This window comes from Octopus sinensis, unplaced genomic scaffold, assembly GCF_006345805.1.
Source record: "Octopus sinensis unplaced genomic scaffold, ASM634580v1 Contig19039, whole genome shotgun sequence".
Classification (NCBI taxonomy): Eukaryota; Metazoa; Mollusca; class Cephalopoda; order Octopoda; family Octopodidae; genus Octopus; species Octopus sinensis.
Genome location: NW_021836173.1, coordinates 31,337 through 47,004, shown reverse-complemented (window position 1 = coordinate 47,004; position 15,668 = coordinate 31,337).

Sequence of the window (15,668 nt, the reverse complement as noted above, 5' to 3'; positions counted from 1 at the left end):
ACAAATTTAAATTTGCAATTTTGTTCACATTTACTTGCTTATTTGCAATACTTAGAATTTTGTTTTCTGAAAACTTTTCTGATTTCAGTGAACTCTTAAATCAATGCAAGTTTATTTTCAAACCCAACCCCAACACTAACCCTAACAAAAACCCTAAAATTTACCCTAACTGTATCCCAAACCCCAAAAACCTAACCTTAAACATAACCCTAATTCCAACAGTATCGGTAACCCAACCCCTGAACACTAACCCTATCCCTAAACGTAACCCTAACCATTTTCTACTAATACTACTACTATTTGTACTACTACTACTACTAATAATAATACTTACTATAACTACTACTACTATAACTACTACTACTACTACTAATACTAGTACTACTACTTCGACTACTACTACTACTAATACTTCTACTATTTGAACTACTACTAATTCTACTAATGCTACACAAAACAAACGAAAAAACACGCCTCACGCACAAAACACCCGCGAAACAGACGCAAAGCACACAAAACAAACAAAAAACACAGACAAAACAAATACAAAACACACAAAACACAAAAAGCACAAAAAACACAGAAAAAACACCATAAGGCAAAACTAACACACTAAAAACAAGCATTACCCAAAAAACACAAAAAGCACAAAAAACACAAAAAGCACAAAAAACAAGCAAAACTCACATAAAACAAAAACAAAAGACTTTTCAAATGCATAAAAAAGATGCATAAAAAAGACAAAACACAAAAAGTCTTGTGTTTACAAGACACTCTCAAAACACACTCAAAACACACTCAAAACACACAAAAACTACACACAAAACAAGCACTAAAGACTCTTAAAAGACACAAAACACTCTTGAAAGCACAAATAAAACACACAAAATACACACAAGAAACATAGTAAAAAAAATCAAAATACTCAAAAGTCACAAAAAACAGACACAAAAACACACAAAACAAACACAAAAACTCTTCAAAGACACTAAAAAGACACAAAAAACACTTTTTTGACTTGAGTGATCTCTTCGGTAAATATAAGTTAACTGATTGATAAAAAGCTTATATTTATCCAAGAGATCACTGAAGTCTCGAAAGTTTTCAGGCATATGTCTTTTGGATCAGTTTTTTGTGACTTTTTTGTTTTGAGTGTCTTTTGAGTGTTTTCGGTTGTTTTCTGTGTATTTTTTGTGTGTTTTCAAAATTGCTAATTTAAATTTGCAATATTGGATCCTTCGGGATACAATATTGCAAATTTAAATTAGCAATTTTGATAAATTTTGATAAATTTAATTTTTTTATCAATCAGCTAACTTGTATTTACCCAAAGAGATCACTCAATTCATAAAAGCTTTCAGAAAAGAAAACCTGTCAAATAAGCATAACAAATTGAACAAAATTGCTAATTCAAATTTGTTGTTTTTTAGTACTTATTTGCAATATTTTCATGTATTTTTTTAATCTGAAAACTTTTGACACTTTAGTGATCTCTTTGATAAATATAAATCCAAGAGTTCACTCAATTCATAAAACTTTTCAGAAAATAAAATGTGTCAAAATATTGCAAATAAGTATTAAAAAAAAAAAGTGTCAAAAGTTTCCAAGATACATGTGTCAATGTATTGCAAATGCGTATTTAAAAAACAACAAATATGAATTAGCAAATTTTGTTCATTTTTTATGCTTATTTGCAATATTTTGACACATTTTATACCCTGAAAACATTTGAGACTTCAGTGATTTCTTGAGTAATTATAAGATCAAAAGTTTTCAAGATACAGAATATGTCAGTGCCTCTGACTCACCAAAGATTATGTCAAACCTCTGGAGATCGTTTATCATGTTCAGTCATCTGGTGCAGGGCTTGCCATGGGGACCTTCCAGCTTATGGCTGAATGGTCTTAGGGAGGTCATCGTGCATATAGCTGACCAGGTAAAATGATGCTTTGCATCCCTGGCAACCCTGTAACAGTGCCTCTGCATCACCCAAGATTATATCAAAACTCTGGAGATCATCGTTTATCATGTTCAATCATCTGGTGCAGCGTTTCCCATGGGGTCCCTTTCAGCCTCTAGCTGAATGGTCTTAGGGAGGTCATCGTGCATAGAGCTGACCAAGTCCAAAAATGCTTCCAATCCCTGGCAACCCTGCACCAGTGCTTCTGCATCACCCAAGATTATATAAAACCTCTGAAGATCATTCTTTATCATGTTCAGACATCTGGTGCAAGGCTTGCCATGGGGTCCCTTCCAACCTGTAGCTGAATGGTCTTGGGGAGTTCATCGGGCATAGAGCAGAGTCCAATATGCACGATGACCTCCCTAAGACCATTCAGCTACAGGCTGGAAGGGAACCCTGCACCAGATGACTGAACATGATAAACGAAAATCTCCAGAAATTTGATATAATCTTGGGTGATTTAGAGGCACTGGTACAGGGTTGGCAGGGATGGGAAGCATTATTGGACTTGGTCAGCTCTATGCACGATGACCTCCCCAAGACCATTCAGCTACAGGCTGGAAGGGACCCCATGACAAGCCCTGCACCAGATGGCTGAACGTGATAAACGATGATCTCAAGAGGTTTGATATAATCTTGGGTGATACAGATGCACTAGTACAGGGTTGCCAGGGATGGGAAGAATTATTGGACTTGGTCAGCTCTACGCCCGATGACCTCCCCAAGACCATTCAGCTACAGGCTTGAAGGGACCCCATGGCAAGCCCTGCACCAGATGTCTGAACATGATAAAGAATGATCTTCAGAGGTTTGATATAATCTTGGTGATGCAGAGGCACTGGTGCAGGGTTGCCAGGGATGGGAAGCATTATTGGACTTGGTCAGCTCTGTGCACGATGACCTCCCTAAGACCATTCAGCTACAGGCTGGAAGGGTCCCCAAGGCAAGCCCTGCACCAGATGGCTAAACATGATAAACGATGATCTCAAGAGGTTTGATATAATCTTGGGTGATACAGATGCACTGGTACAGGGTTGCCAGGGATGGGAAGCATTGTTGGACTTGGTCAGCTATATGCACGATGACCTCCCTAAGACCATTCAGCTACAGGCTGGAAGGGACCCCATGGCAAGCCCTGCACCAGATGTCTGAACATGATAAAGAATGATCTTCAGAGGTTTGATATAATCTTGGGTGATGCAGAGGCATTGGTGCAGGGTTGCCAGAGATGGGAAGCGTCATTGGACTTGGTCAGCTATATGCACGATGACCTCCCTAAGACCATTCAGCTACAGGCTTGAAGGGACCCAATGGCAAGCCCTGCACCAGATGGCTGAACTTGATAAACGATGATCTCAAGAGGTTTGATATAATCTTGGGTGATGCAGGGGCACTGGTACAGGGTTGGCAGGGATGGGAAGCATTATTGGACTTGGTCAGCTCTATGCACGATGACCTCCGCAAGACCATTCAGCTACAGGCTTGAAGGGACCCCAAGGATAGCCCTGCACCAGATGACTGAACATGATAAATGAACATCTCCAGATGTTTGATATAATCTTTGGTGATGCAGGGGCACTGGTACAGGGTTGCCAGGGATGGGAAGAATTATTGGACTTGGTCAGCTCTATGCACGATGACCTCCCTAACACCATTCAGCTACAGGCTGGAAGGGACCCCATGACAAGCCCTGCACCAGATGGCTAAACATGATAAACGATGATCTCCAGAGGTTTGATATAATCTTGGGTGATGCAGAGGCACTGGTACAGGGTTGCAAGGGATGGGAAGCATTATTGGACTTGGTCAGCTATATGCACGATGACTTCCCTAACACCATTCAGCTACAGGCTTGAAGGGACCCCATGGCAAGCCCTGCACCAGATGTCTGAACATGATAAACGATGATCTTAAGAGGTTTGATATAATCTTGGGTGATACAGAGGCATTGGTACAGGGTTGCCAGGGATGGGAAGAATTATTAGACTTGGTCAGCTCTATGCCCGATGACCTCCCCAAGACCATTCAGCTACAGGCTGGAAGGGACCCCATGGCAAGCCCTGCACCAGATGGCTAAACATGATAAACGATGATCTCAAGAGGTTTGATATAATCTTGGGTGATGCAGAGGCACTGGTACAGGGTTGCAGGGGATGGGAAGCATTATTGGACTTGGTCAGCTATATGCACGATGACTTCCTAACACCATTCAGCTACAGGCTTGAAGGGACTCCATGGCAAGCCCTGCACCAGATGGCTGAACATGATAACGATGATCTTAAGAGGTTTGATATAATCTTGGGTGATACAGAGGCATTGGTACAGGGTTGCAGGGGATGGGAAGAATTATTGGACTTGGTCAGCTCTATGCCCGATGACCTCCCCAAGACCATTCAGCTACAGGCTGGAAGGGACCCCATGGACAGCCCTGCACCAGATGGCTAAACATGATAAACGATGATCTCAAGAGGTTTGATATAATCTTGGGTGATACAGAGGCATTGGTACAGGGTTGCAAGGGATGGGAAGCATTATTGGACTTGGTCAGCTATATGCACGATGACTTCCCTAACACATTCAGCTACAGGCTGGAAGGGACCCCATGGCAAGCCCTGCACCAGATGGCTAAACATGATAAACGATGATCTCAAGAGGTTTGATATAATCTTGGGTGATACAGAGGCATTGGTACAGGGTTGCAAGGGATGGGAAGCATTATTGGACTTGGTCAGCTATATGCACGATGACTTCCCTAACACCATTCAGCTACAGGCTTGAAGGGACCCCATGGCAAGCCCTGCACCAGATGGCTGAACATGATAAACGATGATCTCCAGAGGTTTGATATAATCTTGGGTGATGCAGAGGCACTGGTACAGGGTTGCAAGGGATGGGAAGCATTATTGGACTTGGTCAGCTCTATGCACGATGACCTCCCTAAGACCATTCAGCTACAGGCTGGAAGGGACCCCATGGCAAGCCCTGCACCAGATGGCTAAACATGATAACGATGATCTCAAGAGGTTTGATATAATCTTGGGTGATGCAGAGGCACTGATGCAGGGTTGCCAGAGATGGGAAGCATCATTGGACTTGGTCAGCTATATGCACGATGACCTCCCTAAGACCATTCAGCTACAGGCTTGAAGGGACCCCATGGCAAGCCCTGCACCAGATGTCTGAACATGATAAAGAATGATCTCAAGAGGTTTTATATAATCTTGTGAGATGCAGAGGCACTGGTACAGGGTTGCCTAGGGATGGGAAGAATTATTGGACTTGGTCAGCTCTATGCCCGATGACCTCCCCAAGACCATTCAGCTACAGGCTTGAAGGGACCCCATGGCAAGCCCTGCACCAGATGTCTGAACATGATAAAGAATGATCTTCCGAGGTTTTATATAATCTTGGGTGATGCAGAGGCACTGGTACAGGGTTGCCTAGGGATGGGAAGAATTATTGGACTTGGTCAGCTCTATGCCCGATGACCTCACCAAGACCATTCAGCTACAGGCTTGAAGGGACCCCATGGCAAGCCCTGCACCAGATGTATGAACATGATAAAGAATGATCTTCAGAGGTTTGATATAATCTGTGGTGATGCAGAGGCACTGGTGCAGGGTTGCCAGAGATGGGAAGCGTCATTGGACTTGGTCATCTATATGCACGATGACCTCCCTAAGACCATTCAGCTACAGGCTGGAAGGGACCCCATGGCAAGCCCTGCACCAGATGGCTGAACTTGATAAACGATGATCTCAAGAAGTTTGATATAATCTTGGGTGATACAGAGGCATTGGTACAGGGATGCCAGGAATGGGAAGCATTATTGGACCTGGTCAGCTCTATGCACGATGACCTCCCTAACACCATTCAGCTACAGGCTGGAAGGGACCCCAAGGATAGCCCTGCACCAGATGACTGAACATGATAAATGAACATCTCCAGATGTTTGATATAATCTTTGGTGATGCAGGGGCACTGGTACAGGGTTGGCAGGGATGGGAAGCATTATTGGACTTGGTCATCTCTATGCACGATGACCTCCCTAAGACAGACACAAAAGACTCTTAAAAGACATTTAAAAAGACATAAAAAATATTTTTGTTTTCTCTGTGTTTTATAAGAACTTATAAAACACAGACAAAACAAAAATAAGAAAACAAAAATAAGAAAAAAAATAAGAAAAAAATATGCAAAAATAACACAAAAAACACAAAACAATACCAAAATGTCACTAAAGTGTTAAAAGTTTTCAGGTTAGAAAATGTCAAAATATTGCAAATATGTACTAAATTAAAACAAATTTCAATTGGCAATTTTGATCACTGTGTTATGCTTATTTGCAATACTTTGACACATTCTGAAAACTTCTGAGATATGAATAAAACGTGTCTAAATATTGCAAATAATTTCTAAACAATCAGAAAATTGAATTAGCAATTTTGGTCACTTTTTTATGCTTCTTTGCAATATTTTGATACATTTTGTTTTCTGAAACTTTTGTGAATTGTATGATCTCTCGTTAACTGGTTGATTATAAGATTATATTTATCCAAGAGATCACTGAATTCTCGAACGTTCTCAGGCTACAAAATGTGAACAAAATTGCAAATTGAAATTTGTTGTCTTTTAGTACATATTTGCAATAATTTGACACATTTTGTATCCTAAAAAATTTTGACATTTTTTTATCTATTTCATAAATATAATCAGCTAACTTGTATTTACACTAGAGATCACACAAGTTTGTTGTTTTTTCGCACTTATTCACAATATTTTGACATATTTTGTATCCTGGAAACTTTTCACAATTTGGTGATCTCTTTGATAAATATAATCTTATTATTTACCGAAGAGATCACAGTTTTTGTGCTTAGTTGTGTGAGTTTTGTTTTATTTTGTTTCACATGTCTTTTGTGTCAGTTTTTTGTGACTTTTGTGTTTTAAGTGTCTTTTGAGTGTTTTTATTTGTTTTCTGTGTATTTTGTGTGTGTTTTCAAAATTGCTAATTTAAATTTGCAATATTGTATCCTGAAAACTTTTGATAAATTTAATTTTTTTATACACAAGAGATCACTGAATTCATAAAAGCTTTCAGAAAAATAAAACCTGTCAAAGAAGCATAACAAATTGAACAAAATTGCTATTTCAAATTTGTTGTTTTTTAGTACTTATTTGCAATATTTTAACGTATTTTTTTAATCTGAAAACTTTTGACACTTTAGTGATCTCTTTGATAAATATAATCTTATTATTTACCGAAGAGATCACAGTTTTTGTGCTTAGTTGTGTGAGTTTTGTTTTATTTTGTTTCACATGTCTTTTGTGTCAGTTTTTTGTGACTTTTGTGTTTTAAGTGTCTTTTGAGTGTTTTTATTTGTTTTCTGTGTATTTTGTGTGTGTTTTCAAAATTGCTAATTTAAATTTGCAATATTGTATCCTGAAAACTTTTGATAAATTTAATTTTTTTATACACAAGAGATCACTGAATTCATAAAAGCTTTCAGAAAAATAAAACCTGTCAAAGAAGCATAACAAATTGAACAAAATTGCTATTTCAAATTTGTTGTTTTTTAGTACTTATTTGCAATATTTTAACGTATTTTTTTAATCTGAAAACTTTTGACACTTTAGTGATCTCTTTGATAAATCTAATCTTATCAATCAGCTGTTACATTTATCCATGAGTTCACTCAATTCATAAAAACTTTTCAGAAAAATAAAATGTGCCAAAATATTGGAAATAAGCAAAAAAATCTGAACAAAATTGCAAATTTAAATTAAACTTTTGATACTTCTGTGATCTCTGATAAATATAATCTCTGATAAATATAATCAGTTATTATATTTACCAAATAGAGAAAACAAAATGTGTCAAAATATTGCAAATAAGCATAAAAAAGTGAACCACGTTGCTAATTCAAATTTGTACTTCTTTAGTATATGCAATATTTTAAAACATTTTGTATCCTGAAATCTTTTGATACTTTAATGATCTCTTTGATAGATATAATCTCTAAGAAACAAATTTGAATTAGCAACTTTGTTCACTGCTTAGTGTTTGGGTAATAAAATTATATTTATCACAGAGATCACTAAGGTTTTCAGAATAGAAAATGTGTCGAGATATTGCATAAAAAAAACAAATTTAAATTAGCAAACTTTTGTGATTTCAGTGATCTCTTGGGAAAATCTTTAATAAGATTATAATAAGATTACATTTATATAAGTATTCACTAAACTTTTCAGAATACAAAATGGGTCAAATATTGCAAATGGGTATTAAAAAAACAACAAATTTGAATTAGCAAATTTTGTTCATTTTTTATGCTTATTTGCAATATTTTGACACGTTTTGTATCCTGAAAAGTTTTCAAGATACACAATGTATCAGTGCCTCTGATTCACCCAAGATTATATCAAACTTCTGGAGATCATTGTTTATCATGTTTAGTCATCTGGTGCAGAGCTTGCCGTGGCGTCCCTTCGAGCTTATAGCTGAATGGTCTTAGGGATGTCATCGTGAACAGAGCATACCAGGTCAAATAATGGTGCCCATCCCTGGCAAACCTGCACCAGTGCCTCTGCATAACCGAAGATTATATCAAACCTCTGTAGATCATTGTTTATCATGTTCAGACATCCGGTGCAGGGCTTGCCATGGAGCCCCTTCCAGCCTGTAGGTGAATGGTTTAGGGAGGTCATCGTGAACAAAGATGACCAGGTCCAATGATGCTCCCAATCCCTGGCAAAACTGCACCAGTAGCTCTGCATCACCCAAGATTATATCAAACCTCTGAAGATCATTCTTTATCATGTTCAGACATCTGGTGCAGGGCTTGTCATTGGGTCCCTTCCAGCCTGTAGCTGAATAGTCTTAGGGAGGTCATCGTGCACAGAGCTGACCAGGTCCAATGATGCTTCCCAACTCTGAATAAAACCAGACCAGTACCTCTGCATCATCCAAGATTATATTAAACATCTGGAGATCATCGTTTATCATGTTCAGTAATCAGGTGCAGGGCTTGCCATGGGATCCTTTCCAGCCTGTAGCTGAATGGTCTTAGGGAGGTCATCGTGCACAGAGCTGACCAGGTCCAATGATGCTTCCCATCCCTGGCAACACTGCACCAGTGCCTCTGCATCATCCAAGATTATATCAAACCTCTGAAGATCATTGTTTACCATGTCCAGACATCTGGTGTAGGGCGTGCCATGGGGTCCCTTCCAGCCTGTAGGTGAATGGTCTTAGGGAGGTCATCGGGCACAGATTTGACCAAGTCCAATAATGCGTCCCATCCCTGGCAACACTGTAACAGTGCCTGTAAGTCACCTGAGATTATATCAAACCTCTGGAGATCATTGTTTTCATTGGAGATCATAGTTTATCAAGTTTTCAGGTTAGAAAATGTCAAAATATTGCATGTGTACTTGAAAAAACAACAAAAAATTTAGTGATCTCTTAGCTAAATATGAATTAACTGATTGATAAACAGCTTATATTTATCCAAGAGATCACTAAAATCTCAAAAGTTTTCAGGTCAGAAAATGTCAAAAGATTGCATATGTGTACTTGAAAAACAACAAAAAATTTAGTGATCTCTTAGCTAAATATAAGTAAACTGAATGATAAAAAGCTTATATTTACCCAAGAGATCACTAACGCAAAAGTTTTCAGGTTAGAAAATGTCAAAATATTGCATATGTGTACTTGAAAAACAAAAAAAAATTTAGTGATCTAATAGCTAAATATAAGTTAACTGATTGATAAAAAACTTATATTTATCCAAGAGATCACTAAAATCGCAAAAGTTTTCAGGTTAGAAAATGTCAAAATATTGCATATGTGTACTTAAAAAACAACAAAAAATTTAGTGATCTCTTAGCAAAATATAAGTAAACTGAATGATAAAAAGCTTATATTTACCCAAGAGATCACTAACGCAAAAGTTTTCAGGTTAGAAAATGTCAAAATATTGCATATGTGTAATTGAAAAACAACAAAAAATTCAGTGATCTAATAGCTAAATATATGGTAATTGATTGATAAAAAGCTGATATTTATATAAGAGATCACTAAAATCTCACAAAGTTTTCAGGTTAGAAAATGTCAAAATATTGCATATGTGTACTTGAAAAACAACAAAAAATTTAGTGATCTCTTCGCTAAATATAAGTTTACTGATTGATAATAAGCTTATATTTATCAAAGAAATCTCAAATTCACAAAAGTTTTCAGGTTAGAAAATGTCAAAATATTGCATATGTGAACTTGAAAAACAACAAAAAATTTAGTGATCTCTTAGCTAAATATGAATTAACTGATTGATAAACAGCTTATATTTATCCAAGAGATCACTAAAATTACAAAAGTTTTCAGGTAAGAAAATGTCAAAATATTGCATATGTGTACTTGAAAAAGAACAAAAAATTTAAAGCTAAATATAAGTAAACTGATTGGTAAAATGCTTATATTTATCCAAGAGATCACTAAAATCTCAAAAGTTTTCAGGTTAGAAAATGTCAAAATATTGCATATGCGTGCTTGAAAAACAACAAAAAATTTAGTGATCTCTTAGCTAAATATAAGTTTACTGATTGATAAAAAGCTTATATTTATCCAACAGATCACTGAATTCTCAAAAGTTTTCAGGTTAGAAAATGTCAAAATATTGCATATGTGTACTTGAAAAACAACAAAAAATTTAGTGATCTCATAGCTAAATATAAGTTTACTGATTGATAAAAAGCTTATATTTATCAAAGAGATCACTAAAATCTCAAAAGTTTTCAGGTTAGAAAATTTCAAAATATTGCATATGTGTACTTTAAAAACAACAAAAAATTTTGTGATCTCTTAGCTAAATATACCTTAACTGATTGATAAAAAGCTTATATTTATCCAAGAGATCACTAAAATCGTAAAATTTTCAGGTTTGGAAATGTCAAAATATTGCATATGTGTACTTGAAAAACAACAAAAAATTTAGTGATCTCTTAGCTAAATATAATTTAACAGATTGATAAAAAGCTTATATTTTTCCAAGAGATCACTAATATCTCAAACGTTTTCAGGTCAGAAAATGTCAAAATAATGCATATGTGTACTTTAAAACAACAAAAAATTTAGTGATCTGTTAGCTAAATATTATTCAACAGAATGATAAAAAGCTTATATTTATCCAAGGGATCACAAAAATGTGAAATGTTTGCACGTTAGAAAATGTCAAAATATTGCATATGTGTACGTGAAAAACAACAAAAAATTTAGACCTAAATATAAGTTAACTGATTGATAAAAAGCTTATATTTATCCAAGAGGTCACTAAAATCTCAAGTGTTTTCAGGTTAGAAAATTTCAAAATATTGCATATGTGTACTTAAAAAACAACAAAAAATTTAGTGATCTCTTAGTTAAATATGAATTAACTGATTGATAAACAGCTTATATTTATCCAAGAGATCACTAAAATCTCAAAAGTTTTCAGGTAAGAAAAGGTCAAAATATTGCATATGTGTACTTGAAAATCAACAAAAAATTTAATGTTCTCTTAGCTAAATATAAGTTAACTGATTGATAAAAAGCTTATATTTATCCAACAGATCACTAAAATCGTAAAAGTTTTCAGGTAAGAAAATGTCAAAATATTGCATATGTGTACTTGAAATATAACAAAAAATTTAGTGATCTCTTAGCTAAATATAAGTTAAGTGATTGATAAAAATCTTATATATATTCAAGAGATGACTAAAATCGCACAAGTTTTCAGGTTGTAAAATGTCAAAATATTGCATATGTGTACTTAAAAAACAACAAAAAATTTAGTGACCTCCTAGCGAAATATAAGTTAACTGATTGATAATAAGCTTATATTTATCAAAGAAATCACGAAATTCGCAAACGTTTTCAATTTGGAAAATGTCAAAATATTGCATATGTGTACTTGAAAAACAACAAAAAATTTAGTGATCTCTCAGCTAAATATAAGTTAAATGATTGATAATAAGCTTATATTTATGTAAGAAATAACTACATTCGCAAAAGGTTTCAGTTTAGAAAATGTCAAAATATTTCATATGTGTACTTGAAAACAACAAAAAATTTATTGACCTCTTAGCTAAATATAAGTTATCTGATTGATAAAAAGCTTATATTTATCAAAGAAATCACTAAATTCGCAAAAGTTTTCAATTTAGAAAATGTCAAAATATTGCATATGTGTACTTGAAAAACAACAAAAAATTAAGTGATCTCTTAGCTAAATATAAGATTGATAATAAGCTTATATTTGTCAAAGGAATCACTAAATTCAAAAAAGTTTTCAGGTTAGAAAATATCAAAATATTGCAGATGTGTACTTGAAAAACAACAAAAAATTTAGTAATCTCTTAGCTGAATATAAGTTAACTGATTGATAATAAGCTTATAATTATCAAAGAAATCACTAAATTCGAAAACGTTTTCAATTTAGAAAGTTTCAAAATATTGCATATGTGTACTTGAAAAACAACAAAAAATTTAGTGATTTCTCAGCTGAATATAAGTTAAATGATTGATAATAAGCTTATATTTATCAAAGAAATCAAGAAATTCGCAAAAGTTTTCAGGTTAGAAAATGTCAAAATATTGCATATGTGTCCTTGAAAAACAACAAAAAATGTAGTGGTCTCATAGCTAAATATAAGTTAAATGATTGATAATAAGCTTATATTTATCAAAGAAATCACTAAATTCGCAAAAGTTTTCAGGTTAGAAAATGTCAAAATATTGCATATGTGTACTTGAAAAACAACAAAAAATTTAGTGATCTCTTAGCTAAATATAAGTTAACTGATTGATAATAAGCTTATAATTATCAAAGAAATCACTAAATTCGAAAACGTTTTCAATTTAGAAAGTTTCAAAATATTGCATATGTGTACTTGAAAAACAACAAAAAATTTAGTGATTTCTCAGCTGAATATAAGTTAAATGATTGATAATAAGCTTATATTTATCAAAGAAATAACTAAATTCGCAAAATTTTCAGGTTAGAAAATGTAAAAATATTGCATATGTGTACTTGAAAAACAACAAAAAATTTAGTGATCTCTTAGCTAAATATATGTTAACTGATTGATAAAAAGCTTATATTTATCCAAGAGATCACGAAAATCTCAAAAGTTTTCAGGTTAGAAAATTTCAAAATATTGCATATGTGTACTTGAAAAACAACAAAAAATTTAGAGCTAAATATAAGTTAACTGATTGATAAAGAGCTTATATTTATCAAAGTGATCACTAAAATCTCAAAAGTTTTCAGGTAAGAAAACGTCAAAATATTGCATATGTGTACTTGAAAAACAACAAAAAATTTAGAGCCAAATATAAGTTAACTGATTGATAAAAAGCTTATATTTATCAAAGGGATCACTAAAATCGCAAAAGTTTTCAGGTTATAAAATGTCAAAATGTTGCATATGTGTACTTGAAAAACAACAAAAAATTTAGTGATCTCTTAGCTAAATATAAGTTAGCTGATTGATAAAAAGCTTAACGAAGAGATCACTAAAATCTCAAAAGTTTTGAAGTTAGAAAATGTCAAAATATTGCATATGTGTACTTGAAAAACAACAAAAAATTTAGTGATCTCCTAGCTAATTATATGTTAACTGATTGATAAAAAGCTTATATTTATCCAAGAGATCACAAAAATCTAAAGAGTTTTCAGGTTAGAAAATGTCAAAATATTGCATATGTGTACTTGAAAAACAACGAAAAATTTAGAGCTAAATATAAGTTAACTGATTGATAAAATACTTATATTTATCCAAGAGATCACTAAAATCTCAAAAATTTTCAGTTTAGAAAATGTCAAAATATTGAATATGTGTACTGGAAAAACAACAAAAAATTTAGTGATCTAATAGCTAAATATAAGTAAACTGAATGATAAAAAGCTTATATTTATCCAAGAGATCACTAACGCAAAAGTTTTCAGGTTAGAAAATGTCAAAATATTGCATATGTGTACTTTAAAAACAACAAAAAATTTAGTGATCTCCGAGCTAAATATAAGTTAAATGATTGATAATAAGCTTATATTTATCCAAGAGATCACTAACGGAAAAGTTTTCAGGTAAGAAAATGTCAAAATATTGCATATGTGTACTTGACAAACAACAAAAAATTTAGTGATCTCTTAGCTAAATATAAGTTAACTGATTGAGAAAAAGCTTATATTTATCAATGAAATCACTAAAATCGCAAATGTTTTCAGGTTCGAAAATGTCAAAATATTGCATATGTGTACTCGGAAAAAAATAAAAAATTTAGAGCTAAGTATAAGTTAACTGATTGATAAAAAGCTTATATTTATCCAAGAGATCACTAAAATCTCAAAAGGTTTCAGGTTAGGAAATGTCAAAATATTGCATATGTGTACATGAAAAACAATAAAAAATTTAGTGATCTCTTAGCTAAATATAAGTAAACTGAATGATAAAAAGCTTATATTTACCCAAGAGATCACTAACGCAAAAGTTTTCAGGTTAGAAAATGTCAAAATGTTGCATATGTGTACATTAAAAACAACAAAAAATTTAGTGATCTCTTAGCTAAATATAAGTTTACTGATTGATAAAAAGCTTATATGTATCCAACAGATCACTAAATTCTCAAAGGTTTTCAGGTTAGAAAATGTCAAAATATTGCATATGTGTACTTGAAAAACAACAAAAAATTTAGTGATCTCTTAGCAAAATATACCTTAACTGATTGATAAAAAGCTTATATTTATCCAAGAGATCACTAAAATCGTAAAATTTTCAGGTTTGAAAATGTCAAAATATTGCATATGTGTACTTGAAAAACAACAAAAAATTTAGTGATCTCTTAGCTAAATATAATTTAACAGATTGATAAAAAGCTTATATTTATCCAAGAGATTACTAAAATCTCAAACGTTTTCAGGTCAGAAAATGTCAAAATATTGCATATGTGTACTTTAAAAACAACAAAAAATTTAGTGATCTCTTAGCTAAATATTATTCAACAGAATGATAAAAAGCTTATATTTATCCAAGGGATCACAAAAATCTGAAATGTTTGCACGTTAGAAAATGTCAAAATATTGCATATGTGTACGTGAAAAACAACAAAAAATTTAGAGCTAAATATAAGTTAACTGATTGATAAAAAGATTATATTTATCCAAGGGATCACTAAAATCGCAAAAGTTTTCAGGTTATAAATTGTCAAAATGTTGCATATGTGTACTTGAAAATCAACAAAAAATTTAATGATCTCTTAGCTAAATATAAGTTAACTGAATGATAAAAAGCTTATATTTATCCAAGAGATCACTAAAATCGCAAAAGTTTTCAGGTAAAAAAATGTCAAAATATTGCATATGTGTACTTGAAAAATAACAAAAAATTTAGTGATCTCTTAGCTAAATATAAGTTAAGTGATTGACAAAAAGCTTATATATATTCAAGAGATGACTAAAATCGCACAAGTTTTGAGGTTGTAAAATGTCAAAATATTGCATATGTGTACTTAAAAAACAACAAAAAATTTAGTGATCTCTTAGCAAAATATACCTTAACTGATTGATAATAAGCTTATATTTATCCAAGAGATCACTAAAATAGCAAAAGTTTTCAGGTTAGAAAATGTCAAAATGTTGCATATGTGTTCTTGAAAAACAAAAAAATTTAG